The sequence below is a fragment of the Myxocyprinus asiaticus genome, chromosome 5 (genome assembly GCF_019703515.2).
Source record: "Myxocyprinus asiaticus isolate MX2 ecotype Aquarium Trade chromosome 5, UBuf_Myxa_2, whole genome shotgun sequence".
Lineage (NCBI taxonomy): Eukaryota > Metazoa > Chordata > Actinopteri > Cypriniformes > Catostomidae > Myxocyprinus > Myxocyprinus asiaticus.
In genome coordinates this window covers 13848469-13873827 of record NC_059348.1, presented here as the reverse complement: position 1 = coordinate 13873827, position 25359 = coordinate 13848469, and the positions used below count along the sequence as shown (strand labels likewise).

The 25359-nt window shown below is 36.9% G+C and overlaps 1 protein-coding gene across 2 annotated transcripts in view; it reads right to left on the bottom strand.

Annotated features, from left to right (window-relative positions):
- LOC127441624 (GREB1-like protein) overlaps nucleotides 1-25359 on the bottom strand; it is an 89386-nt gene that overhangs the window by 59650 nt on the left and 4377 nt on the right. The window contains exon 1 of one of the 2 annotated variants that reach the window (XM_051699235.1): nucleotides 3022-3040. The exons of the other annotated variant lie outside the window; for it this stretch is intronic. The gene's annotated coding sequence lies outside the window, so the exon portion shown is untranslated. Of the gene's footprint in view, nucleotides 1-3021; nucleotides 3041-25359 lie in introns of those variants that run through there. 2 annotated transcript variants of the gene reach the window in all.

Sequence of the window (25359 nt, the reverse complement as noted above, 5' to 3'; positions counted from 1 at the left end):
AACTAAAATACACTGAGTCTGGAAAACCATTGCAAGCTAAGACAAAAACTTGATGATATAAGGCTTTTTAATTTGTTTTTGGTTGAATTTTCAAAAATGTCAATACACATGCTGCCCAACAAAGACAATGCAGTAACTACACATTTTGTCAAAATCGAGTCTCACAGACTACAATCTGTGCTCAGACAGATAGGTTTGGGGACTACACTGCAAAAATATATATATATTTTCAAGACAAGTATTTTAGTCTTGACTTCCAGTAAAATTATTTAAACATTCTTAAAATGTGATTTATTTACTTGACAAACAATCTTTTTACAGACAAAAGATTTTAAGTCTTGTTTTGAGAGAAATCTAACTGAATCTAGTAAGATAAATGCTTAAAACAAGAACAAATTGTTTGCCAATGGCATAAACTTAATTCAAAAGGAAAACAAGTTTATTTTTCTTACCCCATCGGCAGATTTTTTCTCTTGTTTAAGTCTAAAGTTCAATTAATTTTGTCAGATTTCACTTAAAACAAGACATAATATCTTTTGCCATTTTGCTTGACAAGTAAATAAATCACGTTTTAAGAATGTTTAGATAATTTTACAGGAAAACAATTCAAAAATTCTTGAAAATAATTTTTTGCATATGCTCAGATTCAGAGAAAGCAAAGAGTGTAAATTTGATAATCAACATTTGGATTGACAATTAAAAAGCTGTGGAGGCATTTCGCTCAGTTTCAGTGATGGTATATTTACTGCATTTTGCTTTTCTAGGGCACCATGAAAAAAAATGCAGGAATACTATTTCCTGGGACTGTGAGTGAATCTTTGAGAAATCATGGACATTTGGTTAACTGGAAAAGGTCAACCACAGTTTTACACACATTTTCCCTAAAGAATTACTGCAATTAGTTTACGACTAGTAAAAACCTCTCACACATTTGTTGAGCTCATTTAATTACAAGTGGGAAATTCTGAATTTTATGAAAGCACCAACATCTCTCACTTGAACATTGAATAAATATGAATAAATGGCAGCAGACTCAACAGTTTTTGACAGTTTAAGCAATTTGCAGTTTATCTCAGCAGTCTAAAAGTAAGATAACAATCCCATATTTCCAAAAAGTTCCAAATGACAGTAAGATTGAGTAACAATCCTGTTACCAATTTCAATAAAACTGTTTGTCAACTCAGAGGTAAAGAAAAAGTGCTTTCCCCTTTTCAGAGTCACAAAGCCACCTTGAATAAGTGAGTGACATATGAACAATGAGGGTCTTTAATGCTCTCAGGAAAGACCCCTATATTTGCCCCCTCCCAACTTCCTCACTGTGCGCCCAACTGTATCCATCATGCTCCTCTTCCTGACCCCAGGCAGTCTCTGCCAAGTCGGGCCCGGTGTGTGAGTGCAAGTGTGCGTGGTAGTGTCATGCTGATAAAGCCGGGTGAGTTGCCCACGGTGATAGGGTCGACAATCAAAATCCTCTTGCTCCTTTTTTGTTGTTGTGATGTAACAAAGGCAGGTTCAATCTATTGTCTAGTTCTGATGCAGACACAAACCCCTTCCCTTATTAATCAACAAGCCAAGCTGTGCTGGGCACAGTCAGCCTGCTCTCGGATAAGATCTGTGTCATGTCTGAAATACTTATTAAAGGGATAGTCCACCCAAAAATTAAATTCAAGAAATTATTTACTCACCCTCATGTTGTTATCAACAAGTAGGCCTAAGACTTTCTTCCGTGGACACAAAAGAAGATGTTAGGTAGAATGTTAGCCTCAGTCACAATTCATTTTCACTGCACAGAAAAAAAGATTAAATGAAAGTTAATGGTGACTATGGCTGATATTCTACCTAACACACTCTTTTGTGTTCCACGGAAGAAAGTTTTGTTTAAAGGTTTGGGTAAACTATCAGTTTCATTAATTACAATTAGATGTGTTGACTTTAGCAAATTGAAATATTTGATCACTAAACATGACTAATAATGACCATTGCTATGGATCAATTAAAGACAAAAACCACAGAACTGAGATACTCTATGTTAAGGTTCTAAGCAACCATGTCCTCATAAAATCTATCCAAACTTCACTGACATCAACTGACTGCTTGTGTTGCACACTATTTCTTCTCAAATATTAATTCACAATCAACTGGTATGGTGTGAGCACAAATCTGACAGCCACATGTCTAATGAAATTTGGTTGGTTCACAGAGAGCTTATCTGAGTAGAGGTGGCCACCAAGACCGAAGCAAATGTTCCTCATAGGTAAATATTTGCTCTCAGTCTTATCACAAGCAGGGCCATGAGCATCCTGAGATCGATGAGTTCTAGCCAAAACACAGCAGCTCTAAGTGTCAATTTGCATTGCATTTCCTGTATTTAACTCAAAAACCTGTAGACACAACAAAACTCTAGCACTTTGCATTTAGGTGGCAGAAACTGGAAGTAAATCTTGGGCTACTGGACACCAAATTTTGGGCCCCTGGCACAGAGCTATTTTACGGCCCCCTGAACAATTTGGGTTTGTAGTGTGATTTGATTCTATATCAGAATCAGAACGAACTTTATTGCCAAGTATGCTTACACACACAAGGAATTTGTCTTGGTGACAGAAGCTTCCAGTGCATAAACTATACAACAAGACAGAGATAATAAAAAATAAGAATAAAAATAAAAAGCGAATAGAAAATATAAGTATATATAGAAATACACAATAAGACTATATATATATATATATATATATATATATATATATATATATATATATATATATATATATATATATACAGATGTGGCGGCGAGGGCGTAGTCGAGCCTTCATCCGGAGAGAGAGAAAGCGGTAAAGGTGCATACACCTGAGCCAGATAATGACTAAAACCTGTTTCCAATTGCAGTAAGCTTGGGGAGAGCGGTTTAAAAGGAACCACACCGGCAGCAAGTAGAGAGAAGAGCTACATGTCTGAAAACACTGTATTGTGCTAATGTGTGTGTGAAGCTGTAAAGTGCTTGAGTTTATTAATTAAAAGCCTTACCTTTGAGTGGAAGAAACCAGTTCCCTGTGTCCTCCTTCCCCTCCCTGCGTGAAGTTTGTTAAAACAGTATATATTCACGTATGTACAAATACAAATCTATTATATACAGACAGTGCAAGCGAATGTAATAGCAGAAGAGGTAGGTTATGTTGGATAAATATAAAATAAACTAAGCTTGCACATAATTATTGCTCAATGGGGCAGTTTTAACTGTTCATGAGATGGATAGCCTGAGGCAAAAAACTGTTCCTGTGCCTGATGGTTCTGGTGCTCAGAGCTCTGAAGCGTCGCCCAGAAGGCAACAGTTCAAAAAGGTAGTGGGTTGGGTGAGTGGGGTCCAAAGTGATTTTTACAGCCCTTTTCCTCACTCTAGAAGTGTACAGTTCTTGAAGAGAGGGCAGGGGGCAACCAATAAACTGCTCAGCAGTCCAAACTATCCTTTGTAGTCTTCTGATGTCTGATTTCATAGCTGAACCAAACCAGACAGTTATTGAAGTGCAGACGACAGACTCATTGACCACTGAGTAGAACTGTATCAGCAGCGCCTGTGGCAGGTTGAACTTCCTCAGCTGGTGAAGGAAGTACAACCTCTGCTGGGCCTTTTTCACAATGGAGTCAATGTGGGTCTCCCACTTCAGTGCCCAGGAACCTGAATGACTCCACTGCTGCCACTGTGCTGTTCAGAATGGTGAGAGGGGTCAATGTTGGGTTGTTCCTCCTAAAGTCCACAGTCATCTCCACTGTTTTGAGCGTGTTCAGTTCCAGGTTGTTTTGACTGCACCAGTGAGCCAGCCGTTTAACCTCCCTTCTGTATGCAGACTCATCGTCATCTCGGATGAGGCCGATGACAGTAGTGTTGTCTGCAAACTTCAGGAGCTTGACAGAGGGGTCCTTGGTGGCACTGACGTGCACAGAACGGGGGGCTACAGGGGCTACAGGGGCGCAAGCCCCTGCCCCTTTCATTCACAGGTCTGTGCACATCACTGCTTAGCAGTGCAGTCATTTGTGTACAGGGAGAAGAGTCGTGGGGAGAGCACACATCCCTGGGGGGCACCAGTGCTGATCGTACAGGTGCTGGAAGTGAATTTCCCCAGGATTTTGCCACAGCTGCCATTCTCCCCCACAAGGGAACATCTTCTCACACGCAAGAGAAAACCCCAATCTGCCAGTTGACAGCTCACTTGACAGCTTCACTTTCTCTTTGATGGTTGGTAAACCTTGAATATATTGTCTACACTCTACATTAAAACCAACACATGTGAATATATATGCTTAATTCTATTATGAATTATATGCTTTTATACAGTTTTATTCGGATATTCATGATTGAGAAGTTTTAGCCACGATGCTAACAAAACCAATTTAAAACCAATTTAATTTGTGGGACAAAATGACGACTATTAATATATTGGCCATGGTTTTTAGTAATGACAGCTCATGGTGTACCTGTGTGTTCTCATTTAGTCAATTTAACATTCCTCATCATCATTTGTCTCCCATGTTAGGCTAAATAATTGAGTCTGTTATGTTCAAATGGTGGTTGATGTGGTTCTACTCAGGTTTTCCTGATAACATACAACAGGTGTCATCATTCCTTCTATTTTTTTCCCTTTCTCTAACACCATTTTCTTGTCAATAAATGTTATCTTTCTTATGTTGTGTTTGACTGTAATTAAATTTAACTAGAAGGCTACTTATGTAGAAAATGTTAAAGGCACTTGGTCTTCACAGTATAAGCACAATGACTGTTTAGGAGATATTTTTAAACCTTCAAAGATTTGCTGGTTTTTATAACTTCATTGCTTGTATTCTTTACACTGTATATGTCTTGACTTTTATAGGGACATCTCAGATGTCAACATTGGATGACTGCAAATGTGTTGTTGGCTGCAAAAAACAAAAACAAAAAACAAAAAAACACCTCATTTATAGGTCTGCAAAAAATACATTAAAGGGCTAGTTCACCCAAAAATGAAAATTCTCTCATCATTTACTCACCCTCATGCCATCCCAGATGTGTATGACTTTCTTCTGCAGAACACAAATTACAGAGAAGAATATTTCAGCTCTGTAGGTCCATAAAGTGCAAATGAATGGGTGCCAAAAATTTGATGCTCCAAAAAGCACATTAAGGCATCATAAATTAATCCATAAGACTCCAGTGTTTTAATCCATATTTTCAGAAGTGATATGATAGGTGTGGGTGAGATACAAATCAATATTTAATTCATCTCACTGCCCAGTAGGGGGCGATATGCATGAATAATGTGAATCATCAAAAACGCAAGAAAAATGTGAAAGACCACATTTACATGCACTTAAGAAAACGGTTTATTCCAGGGTTTTTGCAGAAAGCGCATTCTGAAAAGTAGGGCTGTCCCGACCAAAGATTTTAAGCCATTAGTTGACTAGTTGCACATTTATGATATTAACTTAATTACTTTTATATATGTAATTAAGTTAATAGAAAATGGTTTGAGTTTCAGGGCTGAGAAAGAATGTTATAAGTAACATTGCTAACACTGTTCTACATGACAGAGAAATACTAAACCGTAATAATGAGCCTTTAAAATATACATTTTACAAGCGCACACGAAGCGAGCCGCAGCAACACCGGCAAAAGTGGTAATGATTCTGAATGTGTTGGAAAACCCAGCAAGGAGACTGTCTGAACATTGTTAATTTATAGAGAGAAATGCACATTAGGGTTTTGCCGACAGACGATGATCTCGGGGATCGACGATGGTCAGAGTGATCGCCAATAGCTGATGCCTTTGATGATGTCAAGACAATATTTGGCTAGTTTTCCCATTAATGTATTAAATTATTATTATTATTATTATTATTATTATTATTATTAGGCTATTATTATTATTATCAAATTAATATTACAAATAATTTCCCCGTAGGCATACAGACACGCACTTGAAGAAACACACTTTATTATATTATTAAGAACAGACGACAGAAATTTGATTTAAGTTTTTCGTTTTTTAAATAAATTAATTAAATTTTTAATGCAAAATCACTAAAGCAAGAATATTCACCGATCCCTCAGCCCAGGGGTTGCCAATGTAATTGGATATTGCGATATATATATATCGTGAAGGAGGGAACTAAACAATTTATTCACACACATGATGTATTTTCCCGGACAACGAAATACCCGACCTGTAGAGAATGCACAGATGAAGTAGGTTCTTTGCCAGAGAAATGTTGACAACTGTTGTAAAAACATCTTTCAAAATGTTGAACAACACACATTTTAATTGCACTTATTTTTTTCCAGTTTCATTTGAATTTTTTGTTAAAACAAATAAAAAATAAAGTTCAAAGTTGGAAGGTGTCTTGCTTTATTGTGTCGGCTTAACCCTAACCCTGCTTAATGAAAATTACCCCATAGTACCACCTAGTGTCCAGCCAGCGGTAATATCGGTGTTCGTCATTTTTATGTGGAGTTTTTTCTGCAACCAACCGACCAATCAAAACTTGGTCAACCAAAACTCTTCTCATCAACTAACGTATCGTTGACTATTAGACTATTAGACTACTAAACTAAAATGCTAGTTTCTTACACCGTTTAAGGAATTAAGAGGATGCGGTTTAACACACCTAGGTTTCTCCCGGAGAACGTGGCTTATGTGGCCATGTAAACACATAAGCAGGGTTCTGATGGGTGTTTAAAGAGTGGTGCAGTGGGACAGACCGGGATAACAAACGTCATAGAATGGAGCCCAACAAGTCAACATAGCAGAGAGAATTAAACATTTCTGGGAGTACAGTGGGAAAATCACTATAAAATATACCCATTTATACACACCAATGTAAAATATCGATTGTACCTCACGTTCGTGTATATGCGCTTGTATATTAAGGGAATCCCGGAGTTTAACGCAAGCGTCACAATTCCGTTGCAGGTCACGTTAGAAAGTTAAGGAAACAAACACAGAACATCTGGAAATAAAGTGAATCAACGCAGAATAAAATAGCAAAGTCTTTCTCAGATCTCATGTTCATTATTTACACAAGCGTCGTGGGGAAATTACGTTGCTGAGGAGAAAGCTGCTTACTGACCAAGCCGCATTTACTGTAAACAGGAGTGAAGAGTACACCGCTTATCCACCTTTTTCCTGGGGGTCTTACTGGGGAAACAAATGTGGGTGGGACTTCTGCCAGAAGTCATTCTATAGTATTCCCTAGCTCTGGCTGCAGTCATTTTATACCCTGTTTTCAGCTGGTAATAAGACGTGTTTCGGATTATCCGACCGCAAATGGTCAGCGCTAAATATAGTTGTAAACGGGGTGCAAAATGTTTTGTGATTGATCACAAAAACACATACAGAGGTAGTCAAAAACCACATCACATTTGAGGTTTAAAACGGCATCCTGATGCATCCAGGACAACAGCGAAGCACGACATCTCACCAGTCAATCACCCGCCGAACAAAAGTTTAAACTTACGTGTGAATTTAAAAGGAAATAACCATCCAATAGGAAAACTTAAAAAAGTGATTACATACCCAACTTCACAGCTCTTCCTCAGTGTATCTGTCTAATTTGAACATGCAGGGTGACAAGATGACAAGCACACCCATCTGAAGCTGAACTAACACAGGTACTCCATTAAAACAACCGATAATTTTTCTCATAATGTTGCTTTTGTGCTTAGATTAAATCTCAAATGCATCTGGGAGAAACAGCACGCTGGTTTTGTTCACGCTTTCGTCTTTATGACTTTTTTTGTAGTTTATTATCGTTCATTAACACACTGATATAGTGATTGATGTATGTCCTCATGAAATCATACACACTCTCTTCAAAATCCCAATGCTGCAATGAAAGAATGAGTGGACGAATGCTGCAATAACAGCTGTGTTTACTTGACAACGGAAATAACACCCACATTTCGCGCTAAGCATCACGGGACATAGGAAAAATGTGGATAGAGTGCATATAAACAGGAATACAGCATTCCAATGGGGTCTGGCTGCAGACCTCCACGCTCAGGCTCACCTGCACTCTCAGCTTTCTGTGACGTTAATGGCGAGCGTGCTAGAAAGGAACTGTGTTATGTTTATCTTGCTCTCGAAAAAACAAACAGCTATTCAAATTGTAAAAGTGTGTAATCTCTTTAAAATATTCATGTAATAAGGTTTATTTCTCCCTAGCACTTTGTAACACTGTCTTTTTAAATTAATTGTTAAACCTTATTTGAACCATGTGTACTAGTTAAATAATAATAATAGAAATAATAATAAATACGTAGGTGGAAACCGGAAGTCAGCTGGCTGGGAAGCTGGAACAAATAGTTTTATAAAACTACTATCCTACTTATATATTTGCACTGTAACGAAGCTTCAGAGAATTTAATAAACAAAATTATTTATTCAATCGGCCCTTTAAAACAAACCGCTCTCCCCCAAGAAATGACACATTATTTTATTTATATTTTTATTATTATTTTAAACAATAACATCTTGAGACCCCCTAGTGTGATGAGAACCACTGGGATAGGGTAATGAACCTACCTTTAAAAATGATTGACTTTTTTAAATGGACTTCCCAATGTTGCTGTATTTTTCTGTGAGTGGTTGGCTTCAGGGCAGGGCATAAAATACAATGGAAAAGCCTGCAACATGATGTGCACAGTGGTAGCGCAGGGTTTTTATCCATTGATAAAATTGAATTGTGCATCTGTAAAAATAGAAGAGACCAGTGAAAACTGTACAAATGTACAAAATCTCACCATTGTCTGGACTAATATATGAATAGCGTCTTATGACTTTTCATGTGTGGTGGTTAAGACTTGTTCTCAGAGTTGCATACATTAAGTGTCATTACAAGTCACTTACAAGTATGATCAAGAGTTTTTTTTAAATGCTTTATTCCAAAAATGACAGTAGGTACTTTAATGTCAATGATTTCATGTTGAAACTGTAAACAAGCAGCACAGCATTGATTTCATTATAATGTAAGTAAACTGATAATTCAACAAGCTTGCAGTGAATACACACAGTTCAAGTTACCACCTTCACTACTGAATGGTTTTACCGTATTAAAAATATAATAAAAATAAGACAGTACATTTCACACGTAGTTTAACAATTTCATTTTATATGGTCCAGTTAGCAACAAAGCGATATAATGCCATACCTACATTACCAGATGCTCTACAAGAAATACAAAGAAAGAGCAAACATTCAAAAACTAATAGACCATACAATTATCTTTTATTTTCTTGTATATCACTGATTAAAATTCTAAACCATGAACAATTGAATATCGACAAAATCATACTTACAGCCATGCTTGCAATTGCAAATGGAGGTCAAATTTCTTTTGCGTGCTTGCCATTGATGTCACAGAAAGCTGAGAGTGCAGGTGAACCTGAGCGTGGAGGACTGCAGTCTGAGAGTGGAGGTCTGCAGCCAGACCCTTCACCAGCATTCTCGCAATAACCTCTTTCTCCCAATAAGCCGCTTTCTGGTGTCCATGTAAACATAGTCAAAGTTGAAGTGGAGGCTGACTGTGCAGGGAGTAGAATTTATAGTAAAAAAGGACTTAAATATTGATGTGTCTCTCATCAACACCTATCATACCACTTCTGAAGATGTGGATTTAACCACTGAAGTCTTATGGATTACTTTAATACTAACTTATGCAATTTTTGGAGCTTAAAACTTTTGGCACCCATTCACTTGCATTGTATGGACCTACAGAGCTGAAATATTCTTCTAAAAACCTTCGTTTGTGTTCAGCAGAAGAAAGAAAGTCATACACATCTGGGATGGCATGAGGGTGAGTAAATGATGAGAGAATTTTAATTTTAGGGTGACATCTTCCTTTAAGAATGGAATGTTTATTTAATTGCCCACTGTGCTGCAAGCACACATTGGGTCTTGCTCATTTACTAAGACATATTGGACTGGGGAAACAATGTAACAGTTGCGTTTAAACCATAATGCATAAACTGGCCATCAGCTGTGATTAAAATTGTGATGATTTGGCCCAACCAGTATTACTTTGTTTTGCAATTCTCAGATGAATACTGCAGATGAATTTAGCCAGTCTTCACATTAAAAAGATGGGGATAGAATGTGAGAAGAAGAACCCTAACATGTCTATGCTCCAGGATAAAATGAAGAGAACTGCAAGAGAGCGAGATATATTTATAAAAGAAAGAGACACTCGTGAAAATACCTTGCGATTACCAGCAATAGTAAGATAATGATTTTTTTTAGTTAAATATTAAAGCAATAACAATATAAATCAAAATCAAAAGAAAATATAATATTGATGTGAAGCACAAAGAAGAGTTGTAGCTAAGGATCTACTGACAAAGTACAATGGTGCTCTTTCACATGTTGAAGAGACACACAAGGGAAAGGTTTTTTTTGGGGGGGGGCCCTAACATGGTTTGTGGAGGGGACAACAAATTTGCAGAACACCATTGACATGTGAAACTTTACATTACAGAATGATCGGTCATGTTTGCTTTTCTCCAGTATAATAGCTTAAAGGATTAGTTGAAGCAAACAGAATTTCTGCCATCATTTTCTCACCCCTATGTCGTTCCAAACATGTTTTTTTTTCTTCTGTTGAGCTAATTTAACGAATATCCGGTCAGCTGAATTCACTACAATGGCAGTCCATTGTGATTCACTTTAACACATAAAGCACCCAGGAGTCTTACCCAAAAACTCCATGCGGCTCTCTGATAATTTTCCAAGCACTCCAATCGGTTTTGATGAAAAACAGCAATTTTAAAGCAATTTTACAGTAATATTATGGTGGCTACCATTTTGTTTTCATGAAACCTCACTGTCAAGCAAAACCTTGCATTGTTTCAGAGAGCCATATGGAGTTTTTGGCTGAGACTCCTGGGTGTTTTAATAAGCATTAAAGCGAGTCTCTATGTATATTTGTCAATGTGTATTTGTTTTTGGATACCTTTGGATAACTTTAGCAGTCTTCCTTTTGGAGTCTCTATGTATATTGATTGATATTCATTAAATTATCCACTTTTGAAAGCCATATGGATTTGGAACGACATGGGAGTGAGGAAAATATGACAGACATCTAATTCTTTGGGTGAACTGTTCCTTTAACCCCCCATCCCTTTCACAGTTAGTGTAAGCTTATACATCTTATTAACTCAACTTTTTGTCAAGTAATTAATTTTTTGTTGTTGCATGAATGTGTGCATCTCATTGAAACATTGGGTGTGTGCTGTCACTAGATTTCAGTCAGGACCACTTATGTCAAATAAATAGACTTGAATCCTTGAGAGAGTATTTATTGACTTAGTGATGAAGCATCTGTTGGTGTTGACGGTATGGTTCTGTTCTGGGCAAACTCTCCACCCAGCCATGCATGGACAGAGCAGGAAGTATAGCAAATAAGATGTAGAGAAAACTAAACGCAAAGCTGCCATGCAAGAGGTGGAGCTGGGGATGGAGGAGGGTGTTAAAGTGTAGCATGCATCCATGCAATGGAAGGCAGCTAAGGCATTAAATATAATGGAGGACATATATAGAACCGCTCTGATGAGCATCTGAAATGTATTGGTAGACGTCATAATCAGCTGAGCGTCAGCTGATTGCAAGCGTGACTCATGTGACCTGCCTGAACTGACGCTACACTTGATTTGCACGTGCATTTAGGTTGGTTTTTTTCCCCTTTAGTTTTGTTGTCAGTCTTGTGAATTTGCAGGACCATAACTACTTGACAACTTTATTTAAAAAAAAAAAAATGCATTTCTCTCTCTGTAGGAGAAATTATAAAAACTTTAAAACTTTTTAATGAGTACACTTTATGCTCTTTACGATTCTTCAAATTTGAAAATGAGGATCCTTCAGGACATTACGCGATTGATGAGGTAAGCTGTTTTTGTGTTTGTTTGTTTTAAGTAGTGATATCATGTTTGGATCAGTTAAGGGATGAAAAGCAAAATACTGGAAAACTCAAAAACATTCACTATATGTTCACTGAATCATAAAGGCAACTGAAACAGTCAGTTTTAATTAGTTGGAGGATTACACTGTTACAACTAGATGTGATGCGACAAGCAATAAAAACCATCTCTTTCATGTTAATTCAAGTTTCTGTTCTAACCAGCTGCGTCGAGTGACACTACATTTTGTTGATCGCTTGGTTTCTATTTCTGCGATGCTGAGCTGGTAAGCTCGGTCTCTTTGAACCAAAATTCCGCTCCTTATATATATAGTATTAAATATCAAACATGATGAAATGTGATGATGGATGACTGTGGGAGTTAAGAAGCACTGGGGGTGGGGGGGTGGGGGGGGGGCCAGGCTTCTGTCCAGGCTGAGAGAGCCTAAAGCTACCCATAGCCATTTTGCAGCTCTTTAATTACCCCAAGTGTCCTTTCTAAATGCTGTATTACATGCACACAATTTTGTATTCTACATACATAGTTGTGTTTTATTGCCTTGTGTTGTGACGTTAAACTTGATTTGAGAATATTTACCTTTTCAGATGTTTTTTGCACTATTTAATTGTATCTTAATTATATGTTGTTATATGTCATTTATGCTATTTATTCTATGTATTTATTATTTATTCCTTTTTGAGATTATAAAATAAACAAGATTTGATTTGATTTTTTTCAATTTGTGAAATAATGTTTATTACATTAGTAATCATAGTAATCACAAGTAATCATAGTAGTAACAACAGCATTAATAAGGCTTTTAAAATAAATAAAAAAAATAAAATTAAAAAAACAAAACTGCTCCTAAGAAAATCTCTACTCTCTAATCTCTATTTTAATTCTAAAATGTGGTTCCAGACCATGCTTGATGAAAGGGTTTCTCAAGAAGCCTTGTAAGTCCCTCAGAGAACTGCCCTTTTTGAAAGGGTGCCTCGAGGTTTTCCAGAGAGTTCCGCCAGTGTGGCAAGCTGAGGAATCTCAAAAGGATCCTTGAGTATCCTTTAGTTTTTACAGTGTTTTAACGCTGATGAATACAATCAGCAGATACAAACAAATTTTCTGTTGACCATTTCATTTTCTTTTTAAAAAGGAATAAAGATAAATGGCAAACGGCTCGTTTTTTCATTTTGTTCAGTGTTTAAAAAATTTGTTTACGGCTTGAATATTTGATTTGCACATGTGGGCGGCACTGAATTGCCCCTTCTATCTGACTGATCAAGCTGCCCTGTCTTCTGTACTGCCTTAATCAGTGTTGCCAACTTAGGACCAAACATAATTCACGCAAGTACGTGAACGCAACAACAAGTTAGATTATACAAACATATTTATGACCACTCGTCCCCTCTCCATTCGAATAAAACAGCGATTGAAAATGCTTGGCAAGAAATTGCAGCTTCCTTAAATTCTGATAACAACACTGTAAAGAGAAAATGGAAATAACTACGGGACTGATTTGTCTGAGTCAGGAAGAAATGGAAAAGCGTCCGCAGTAGAGATTCCGCAACTAGCTATGGATATCCAGTCATTTTGGACATGTTGGGATGGCTTTTTGATTTCATAAATCACCGGACCACAGAGTCAAATTTCTGTAATTTGGTTTCGTGGCACCTAAAAAAGAACTCTATTGCCCCCTTGTGGTGTGAGGTTTGTAACCGCCAGGGCAATGCAAGAGCGCACGTAAAGTATGTACAACGGAACCATGCGTTGGCCTAGCGCTCACGTCTGCTTTCGTGTACTTGCGTGAAGTATGTTTCGGCCTTAAATCAGTGTTGCCAACTTAGCCACTTTGTCGCTAGGTTTAGTGACTTTTTGACACCCTTAGCGAGTAAAAGAGCCATCTAGCGACTAGCTACAATTTTGCTAAGTCTGCTTTAGCGACATTCTTCCACATCTGGCGACACAAAAAACATCAGCTCTATCGTATGACTGATCTGCAAGTCATCAGCAGTTTAAATTTATGTGCATACTGATGTTCTATAAATCGAATGACTGATGAGCTTACATGCTGTTGGTATTTGTTGCGACAATCTCAACCTCAATTCACATGCATGCTCTCTGTTTAGAAAAGAAATGTCAGCCTACAGTGACAGAAGAGCATTGAGAAATTATCTAGCAGGGCAAGAGAGAGAAAGAGAGAGAGAATGGAATGGATATGAACCCCTGATCTATAATGAAGTATAGAGATAAGTGATATGAACAGATGAGGTGTCACTGTCAAAAAGTCATTGTGACACAGTAACACTGGCACAAGTAATACACACTGATGGTTCAGCATCACACAACAGAAAAAAAAGATATATTACATATTATCTCCGTGAGGCATTATCAGGCATACTGATCCTCAACACTACACGGCTGCCTACCCCTGGTTGCTATTGCTAGGATAATATTGGACTTTGTCATTGTTCAATAATGCAGTTTAATTACAAAACAAAAGAAATAAAAATTAAATAAATAAATAGAAATCCCTCACTGTCTAAATGTTTGACAAGTACAATTAGTGATAGATAAATGATTAGTAGTTAAATACTAATTGTTAAATCATTAGTTCAATTAAAAAACAAACAAATATCTGGTTCTACACCTTTAAAGAATTGCCGTAGCTCTTTACGGCAATTCATTTACATATGTAAATTTGACGTCTTACGTAATAAATGACATCATCACGTAATTTAGCTACTTTTAGCGACATTTCAGCGAACCTTTGGCGACTTCCCATGAGAAATAATTGGCAACACTGATCCTATCAGCCACAATTAGAGTTGAGAGTCGGGGCCTCTCTGCAAATTTGTATTAAATATTGTCCTGAACTACCACTCACCACTGTAAACTATGCATACCATATGCAGTAGAGACTTGTTGCTGGGCACATAATTGGTGCTCTTGCGAGGTGTTGCCTCTAATGGATGACGCATGAGAGATAGCAGGTCACATCACAAGGCTATTCTGACTTTTTTAATAACTATTTAATACTATTTAATAACATTACTGTATATAATTTTGTAGAACCTGTGTATCCGTGTCCCACTGATAAATGTATAAAAAAAAGAGTTCCAATGCTTTGGATAGAAGCGTATGCTAAAAAAAAGGGTATTCTAAATTAATGTTTAGGCAACATGAACATGGATTTGAGTGGACACACAATTTTAACAAACATGTTACCATATCTGTGAACTAAATTGAGCTCGCCTGGTTTTTGTGTTTGTGTGTGAGTGTATGCGTGCGTGAGGGGAAGAAGCTGTGAGAATAACAATGTTGTTAAATGGGAAAGTTGTCTCAGATCGTTATGCGACGACAAATAACTGAATTCATGAATTATGTTTCAATGTTTAGTGACAGAATAGGAATTGGGTAAGGGTGCTGACTGTTCTCTCTTTTGGACCACCATTGGACTCTCCGATCCTGCTCTGCACTTTCCAAATAAGGTGATCAGATGACCATGACAATACGAGTTGGCTAGAATAAACAATTGTATAATGAATTAAATAAAGTGTTGCAACATGCAGGCTACTAATTTAATTATGACGTGTTGCTACAAAAACTTTGGCTATGTAACTACAAATAACTGACCGCACATGCAGAGGTTGCGCTAGAAAAAATCTTTATCCGTCACTCTTATAACCTGAGCTGTAAAACTTTCCGTCATGGTCTATTTTTATCCATCATTATTTTCATTTTACAAATACTAGGGCTGCATTCAGGGGCGTCACATCCATTATAATGGCATATACATGATGCAAGTGGATCATTTTTTTTTTTACTCCCAAGCACAAGTTCTACACTAAAAATAAAAACAAAACAAAAAAAAACAAACAAAAACAAAAAACAAAACAAAATAAAACTCATCAAAATAGATTAAGCAATTTTTTTAACTAAATTGTATATAAAACTTCAATTTATTCAAGTTGTATTAGTATAAATTTATTAAAGATTACTCAATTTAATTTGATGAATTTTGTTATGGAATTGAAATACATAAATCTTAAAAATAGGCAAAAATATGTTTTTTTGAGTGGTTCTACCTGTCAATCAAACACTGCGTTAAAACAAGAATTTTAACTTTGCCGTTAAGTGCGGCTTTAAAAAGGAAATAACTGTGCGATCAGACAATTTGAAAAAGCATATACATGGATATCTACATGACTTCTTCAGTATGCGCTTTTCAAATTGTCAGATCGCACAGTTATTTCCTAGGCAGACAGATAGCAGTAGATGTGCGAGGCGTTTTGCGCAGTGAGCGATTCTTACAGGTGTCTCATGTCAGAAAATGCATGAAACAGAGATGTCAAATTAAAACTCGTATTTAAATCAAACAAACTATAGCTAAGAGTCTTTGGACTAAAGGCATCCCAATTGTAAGTCCGTTGGTACATGGGACACGACGTGTAAAATCTGGACTGTCCCGGTTATTGGGACGCCTGGTCATCCTAACTCTTTAAACAAAAGGGCAATGTTTTTTTTTTGGTAGGGGGGGGGGGGGGGTTATCCCCTTTTCTCCCAATTTGGAATGCCCAATTCCCACTACTTAGTAGGTCCTCATGGTGGTACGGTTACTCACCTCAATCCGGGTGGTGGAGGACAAGTCTCAGTTGCCTCCGCTTCTGAGACCGTCAATCTGTGCATCTTATCATGTGTCTCACTGTGCATGACCCTACAGAGACTCACAGCATGTGGAGGCTCATGCTACTCTCCGCGATCCACGCACAATTTACCACACGCCCCATCAAGAGCGAGAACCCCTAAACATGACCACGAGGAGGTTACCCCATGTGACTCTATCCTACCTAGCAAACGGGCCAATTTGGTTGCTTAGGAGACCTGGCTGGTCTGCTCGAAATGTTGCGTTGTGTTTAGATGAAATTTCAACTGCATCAGGGAGAAACAGTGCGCAAGTGTTTTTTTATGCTTTCTTAGCCTTCCAGGACTTTTATTTTGTGTTTTATTATCATGCCATAGAACACTGACAGAGTGGTTGATGTATGTTGTAATGAAATCAGAGACCCTCTCCTCAAAATTCGAACACAAGTGGTCACAATAGACACGTTTGAGATGCAAGGTAATATCAGATAGAAACAACGATGTGTCTCATCTGACCGCATTTGAATGGATCAGCTGAGACACATCTTAATACCAGGTGTAAACAGGTATGATATGTAATGATATGGCAAAGTCAATCTTTGCGATTTTTGCAACATTTTTATTGTCCGTCAAGTCCAATTGCTTAAAAAAGTAGATGCGTCAGTTTTGAAGTATCATTCATTCACCGATGCGTAATGAATTATGTGACAAAGTTTAATGCCTTAGTGAGCACCACAAATCAAATTTGCATTTAAGTGCCAAAACCTAATTAAATAATAAAATAACTAATAATTAGTTATTTATAATCATTAATAAGTCTAGTATAAAGTATATAAAACAAAAGTCGGCTTTCAACAGTTTTCATGTAATTTGGCCAAAAATAGCCACTCTGCTGTGACAGCCACAATGATATATAAGGGAAATCCTTCATTTCCAGCAATAGTGGGAGTCTAAAGGTGAAACAGCTTGAACTAATTGTTAAAAAGTCTCTGCATTGACCCAGATTTATTTGTACTATTTGCAGTGACAGTATTTTTTCAGAGATCAGGCTAGAATCTAAAGTCAAAGACCTTCTCTATCTCTCTCTCTCAGCTAGAATGTGGAGTCCTACTCTGGGTCTTGGTCACCGTGACTTTGGCCAGTCAGCCCGCCCACATAAGCTTTCACTCCCCACCCCTCACCCCATCTCGCTTGAGCCAGAAGCACTGCTGACCTTGGGCTTAACCGAGTGTGTGAAAGGCTTCATGTAGAGCACCAAAAAGGTCGAAGAATGCTAAAACATTTGGACAGAACTCTCAGTTGAAACAAAACAGTGCGTGGAAACACAAACAATTATAGAGCGGGAGGTTTATCACCTTCTCACTGTGAAGGAACCTTGTGAACCATTTCTAAGGATAAACGGCAAGTTTGTAAGGTCCATCCAGAACCTCCAAGGAATGTAAAAATGCATTTGTGTAGAGAAAGTATCATCACAGACCATGTGCTAAAATAAATTACTTCGCCATCCTGCCAAGTACAGATTTATTTATTTATTTATTTTTTGCTTAAGGTTATGTTAAACCAGTCTTCAGGTCTAACTAGGCCCATTGCGATTATTTGATCAAATCATAATTTTGAGATAACTGCAATTATTGTGAATTTGCTTATATGCTTATAAGCTTGTTTAAGCGTTTACTGTAACAAAACAGACTATTAAACCATTAGCTGCAATTATTTTTATGCCGATTAATCATCAGCCACAATTCTGGCTGCTTTTGGTGACAGCTTTCAGTAGTCTAACCCACAGTCAAAGAGTACTTTTAGCTCTCTTATGATTACTACTAGTAAATCTAGTAACATTTTAGGTTCATTAAATTGGAAGTGTGTAATTTTCATGCAAATAGCGCCATCTCACAGGTCTGGAAAAATAAATATTCTTTTCAAATAGCTTTCCTGAATACACCCCACCATCTGCCATTGGTTGAACAAACAGATGAGCTGGACAGGCCGCTCAAATAAACAGAGCAATTTCTGATAGCACCAAATAGCCACAGTGTTAACAGTTTTCAGCAAAATCAACGAACGGATGGTTTACTTATAGTTGTCTCTACATAATAAGCCTAGATAGGAGTATTTTATAAATGAAAAGTTAGACACAATAGCTTTATTTTTTAAACTAGTTGTAAAAATAGAATTCAGTGGCAGAAATTCTGTTCAAGGATTTTTTGTAATTTGAAAGGGTTTGCAAAACCTCAGGGACAAAATATTTGTGTGAATTGTTCTCTCTATGAAAAAAAAAGTACCATATCATATAAGCTTTACTGACTTTTAAGTTCCGCGTTCTACATTTTCACGCAGTTTCTTGGTAAAAATTAACAAAAGAGGCGCTACAACAACTGTGTGTTTTATTCACTTTCATACAAATCACGACTACAACAGCGGAGTATGAATTTATTAACATTTATTTTTTTGCACTATTACTGCTATATTATGATATCAAAACACTTTTACTACTGTATAATGCAGCATTTGAAAAATGACACATTTTAATGCTTGTATTAAAGACCCACCTACATCTACACACTTATTCCAATGTGATTAGCTTGCGTGGTAGCTCACCAGATAGTTGAACTCTGAAGTCCACGAATCAAGCCCAGCCAAACACGCAAACTGATATGTGAGTTGGAAGTGACATAGAAGAAACACCTAATGACGTAGTTGTTTCAGAAAATGTCCTTTTCAATTTGTATTTTGTTTTTAGACACTATCAGTTAGGTTTACATGTTGGTTAAGGGTAAGGATGTTGGTTTTGTTTACCTCTCACTTGATTTTAAAACACTATTTGTTAGGTTAGGGAGGTACGTTTTACTCATTAAAACCTCCATCTAATATTCACCTTAAAAACCTTGTCTAATTACGACACCATTTCACTCGCTTTTGGTGCCCCCCACTGGACATTTCACTGGGAAACTCCAGCGTGACGTGTAATGAAGCACGTAAATTCAATTAGCAAAAATGTTGGCACGGTCAAAAAATGTTCATGAGATTAGGCTGGGTTTTTGCCTGGTGAACTATAATAAAAGCAAAAACATCTAATTGACTTACACTGAAGGATGTATTCGAGACATATCTAGAGACCAGAATATGGGCTCTTATGTTTACAACAACCTAGCAACCACCCACAACAACGTAGCAACCACAAAACAAGCACCCAAAACACCTTAGCATTGTAGTAGCAAGTTTTGTCATATATTCTTCTCTCATCAAATCTACAGAACTCTACTTTTGAATTATTATTATTATATTTACAGTAAGACAAGCACCTCTTTTTATGACATATCTAGAAGCCTCTGGCTCTATTTAAATCAGTGTTGCTAATCAGGCGTTGTGCTACAGCACCCTCCACTGTACTCAACACGGCCTTCTCCACCTTCACCCTGACAAGTCTTCCTTCAAGCTTTGTTTCCAGACATGTTTGCTGACAAATGACTGGAGGCCAGAGCAGATAAGCTGGGTGCGCTGAGGTGGCTGCAGATATTAGTCTTTTGAAGGAGATGAGGAGGAGGTCCAGCTCCCATCTGCTCCAGATAAGGGTGTACTGCTGCTCAGGGGCTGGTGTAACCACGACATGACGAGGAGATGCACATCCATCTGTGCTAAATCTGTGTTCTTCCTTCCTTTTAAACGGTACTCTACTTAAAAAGAGCCACACTTCCTTAAAGCACTGTGCTATCCTGTGATTTAAAGGCCGTCTAATTTATGTAAATTCTGGACCACTAAAATCACAGATCACAACTGCAAAAATGATGTCTGTTTTCAAACAGGTGTCCCAGACACACTTCTGTTGGTCAGACAAACAGGTAGTCCCCACCCCAAAACCCATGCTATTGAGAGTTGGTCGTGATTATCAAACAAACTGAGCGCAACTACCCATTTACGATTGGGGGTTGGCAATATCAATGTTGGTGCCCCCTTTAACATTCTGGCACTTGTCTGATCGCCAACTTTAGCATGATTCAGCGCCCCTTTGCATTGCATCTAACACACACACACACACACACACATTTAATTTTAATTTGATAATTAATTGTAATTATAATGAATACATTTTTACAATAGATAGTTTAATACAAATAAAACATTTATTCTAAAATGTACAATATGTTGAATATTTAGTATAAATCATTTCCTTGAAATGGTGTTAGGAATTAGTACTGTCAAAATGTGCATGTTTTATTTTGCTGTTGGTGATGCTTTCTCTTACAGTAAAATTTGCCACCTTAAAAAATGGAGTGACGAAAATGTAAGACAACAGCTTCCAGGTCCAAACAAAGATATATTAGCTGATGTGAAGGGCTCTGGAGGAGAGAAGCCCACCTCCTGAGAAACAATCAATGCACATGAAAGCAAGAGGTCAGCAACCTTTGACATCTCCATTCAGAGGGGGGAGGGGACATGATCTTTTGTCAAATTAGCTACATTGATCCAATTGTGTGACATTGTCGAATCCAAACCCCAGACTGTGTGGCTGACACTTTTTTAAATTTATTTTACTGTCTTTTCAGAGCTGAATAATGAAACTCTTCAGAAGGGACACCTGTGGGCTATACATTGATTTTGTCTTATAAAAAAAAAAAAAAAAAAAAAGATTGTCAGCTGGTAATCCAAATAAATCCAAATATTTTAATCATTATCAATATTTTCGGTTAAAGTTTTCAATTTTTTTAATCAACTTTTTGCCATCATTACTTCTTTTTTAAAAGGTACAACTACTCCATGCAGTCTCTTAATTAATGTGAGCTCATACAATAAAATCAATAAATAAGATCAATACAGTCACTGGACCCATCACATAACATTCATTAAATGTCTTTTAACCAATCTTTCTAACTTCTAACTTCCTCATTGCTCACATTAGTATGCTATTAAAGAGAATAATGGGAAAATACATTATTTCACTGCCTCATTTGGCTCCTATTAAACCCATCAACAACCCAGCTTGTATTCCCTCTGCTGTTTTTACTCAAGGGAGGAGAAGACAATGCAAAGCAGAGAGTTTCTTGCCCTGTCATTAAAGAAGAGGACAGGTTAAAAGTTTACAAGGCAGCCAGGTCTCCACTGCAGCTGATGAGACTCCTGGTAGAGGACAGGGGTCAGCGCTGATTCCCAGGGTCATCAGGTGGGAGGGGGCAATAGGCCATTGGCCACTTTAACTTAGCAGGGCTAAATAGATTAAAATCAAGCATGTAGTTATGAGTGTATGACACTTTTCAATCTCAGACCTACGTCATGTTTATGACAGAAAAAAATCAGAGAGCAAAACAAGCCTTTTAGGAACCTTTTAGAACAATTATAAGAGTTCAAGGAACGGTCGGTTAGTAGTGTGCCATTACACCCTTGGACTTTTTCACCATTTATTGTGTTACAGCTTGGAAACACAATGGAGGCCTATTACACTTGAAATTGTTGTGATTTATTGTCACCAATTACTGCAAAATGCAATTAAAATTAACAATAAATAATTATTTAATTCACCAGTAAAATAACTCTTACTTGATTGGAGACTCTGAATCAGAAGAATCCAAGTTGAAAAATTGCTGCAAACCACTTGGACAGTCACAGGAGAATGACTAGAAACATGACACAAGATCCACACTGAAGTGGTTTAATACTAGAAAGGCTAATGTTATGAAGTGGCCATGTCAAGCCTCCATAAAAAAGTAATAAATGAATAAAATAAAAATCATTATCTTTCATAATTCTGACAAAAGACTGGAGAGAATGGCAAAATTCAATGTTCTAGAAATTAAACAATTGGTACTATAGAGAGTTAAGGCCGATTTATAGTTCTGCATCGAACCAATGCCGTAGCCTTTAAGCAGTGTTTAATTATTAAATTAATTAATATCTACTCACTTGACCAACACAAAACAGATGTTGTTTTAAAACGTAGACTTTACAATTCATATAAGAAGAACTCTTAACAAGTTTTTTTTTGTTGACAAATTACAAGGGTTCTGTTTTCACTACTTGTAATAAAAATATATGATCACTTACTGTATGCAATACTGTAAAAAATTTAGTTTAAACCATCGTTAAGATCGGAAAGGTCTCGACGAATAAACTAAAACAAGCATACTGTTATTCAGACCAAATATATAACGGGTAAAAGAATTTGTAAATTGTAAAAAGATTAGGCTTTTTGTCACATTTTCGCTTGTAAAACTTTAAGAAGCAGAATCTAAAAGCAGCAGATGCTCCAGATTAAAATGAGCTCAAATACAAAGTGATATGATGTGTAGATCTTAAAATATCATGGAGAAAATGCAAAGCTATTTCAGATATCTTTTTAATCATGCTGGAGGATCCCTGGTTACAAAGCGGATCAATCACAGTTGTGGTCTGCATTGACGTGACAGTTACATTTTTGGAGTGATGCGCATCAGGCTACGGCATGGGTTGAAATTCTGTGTCCGCGGGGTTATACACAGCCTAATTTTTATAAGCTTTGTATAATCTGGAATTTTTCTGAGACTGAGCAGTGTGTCCTTTTATTAAACACACATGCCAAATGGATTACCATTTGCCAAATATTCTGCCCATCAAAATACCATGCACTATACCTCTGTCATGTTGTATTTATAACTGCATACTTTTTTCCTTTTTTTTTTTTTTTTACTAGAAATGTAAAAGCAATTATACTTTCTAGTTTACATTAAATACTTGGACAAGCCATGGGTGCTAAAAGAATAGTTATAGAAAACAACATAAAACCATAAGGCAGTGAATGGAGTATCTCTTTTCACTTCTACTAACTAACAACATAACTGTAATAAACATTTTCTTTCTGCAAAAATAAATGCTGTTGAACTCTACAGAGCCGAAGCCTTCGAACTGACAACTAAACCACCTCTGACCATCACCAGGTAACCATGGCCACAGCTCACAGGAGAGAAAGGGTGAGCACCAATTCATTTGTGCTCCATGTGCTACATTTTTACACTGATCTTGGAGTAGTATGTCTATATCCCAAATTTCAAGGCAGATCTGTTTAAAACAGATTAAGCTTTTTGAAACGGATTCAAAACTGGCCTCTGATCTAAGCAACTGAGCACTATAACGACAAACTTTAAGTACATGTTCAGTATGGAATTTAACTGTAGGGTTCAATGTGGCAATTAATATCTAGACTGATAACTGTGGATGAAATGCAGTAGAACAGGCTGCTGCTTAAGAGAGACCAAGATGTTTGTCTACAGAAAGAAGCACCTGCTGCCTGAGTCATGGTAAATCTATATCGAGGGTGTAAAACAATAGGAGGGATTTTAACAGCTAGTTGAGCATCTATTTATCTTGCCATCTGCACGTCACTGGTGGCCATAGAGTCTTCTGCTAATCTGCAGCACTGAGACAAGAGAGACTCAAAATAATAACATTATAATATCTGTCATCGGCTAATAACAGTGTCCACTTGGCTGATTAACAGAGGTGATGCCTTACCTTTGTTACAATTACATAATCTACCAACAGCCTTTCAATGCATAAAAAAATAGAGATCGACCAATATTGATTTTAATGACCGATACGATTATTTTTGTGTTTAAGTGTCCGATAACAGATATGCAAACCCAATTTTTAATCCTTGTTTTATTTCTATTTTTTGGCACATTAACATCCTAATAATTTTCTATATAATAATAATCATCTCTATTCACAAACAATTATGATGATGATTTTTGTTCACTTATTCTAATTAGATTCTCATTATTGTAATTATGTAATAAATTCATTTTATTTGTATTACAGTAATGAGAATTCGTTTTGTTTTGTTTTTTGCATTACGGTAATGTGTATTTCTTACTGTTATTTATTTTGCTTTTAAGGTAATATATATATATATATATTTGTGTATGTATATACACTGTATTCTTGACAGGTCTTCACCCTACTATAATAGTTACCTACAACAATATTCAAAGTGCATAAACACCAAGCATTTGACACTTACTGATTAAGTGGCCCAAAGGTGATTATAAATCAACAACAGATGGGAATTAAAGAAACTGCATCAATAATTGTAATGGTAATTAAAGCAACAAAATTGTATGCTGATTTTGCTGATTGGTTTGCTTTTCTTTGTCCAGTGATTGATCATCGTGTTACAATAGATCAATACTGGATACTGAAAGCCAGACCTTCTTGACTATTGATATCCAATGCTGTTTATATTAGATTTTTCTTCATTCCCTTTACCTTGTTATGACAGAGAGATATATTACTATACACATAGCAATGTCAAAACAGACGATATGAGAATGATGAAAGAAAGAAAGAAAGAACGAAAGAAAGAATGAAAGAAAGAAAGAGTTAATGAAAGATCACAAAGGGGAAGATTTTATAAACTATTGCCCTGGCAACAGGAAAACTAAAAATAAAAAAATCGATCAACAATGGAGGGTCTAAGTAACATTCAGCTGTGTTATCTGTGTAGGAGATGTCAAGCAGCTTTCAGCAGAACCTTTGTCTTCTCCCTGCAGGTTCCTGGCCCACAGAGACAAAAGAGTGTCATGTATAACCATGGACAAGAGCTTTAGGGTGAAGGAGTGCATTCTCATTGGCAACCAACAAACAGCAAACAATCCACGGCTCTCTTTTCAATCACTCCATTGGAAACATGGGTAAGCTAAATGTTGAATTTAAACTCTGACTGAAAGGCCCTCAGGAAGCGAAGTGACATGGCAGTCTTTAAAGCTGACAGGCCAAAATGGAACCAAGCAGAGGTGTAGATTACCCCCCACCCACACAGTATTTATACCATGATCAATGGA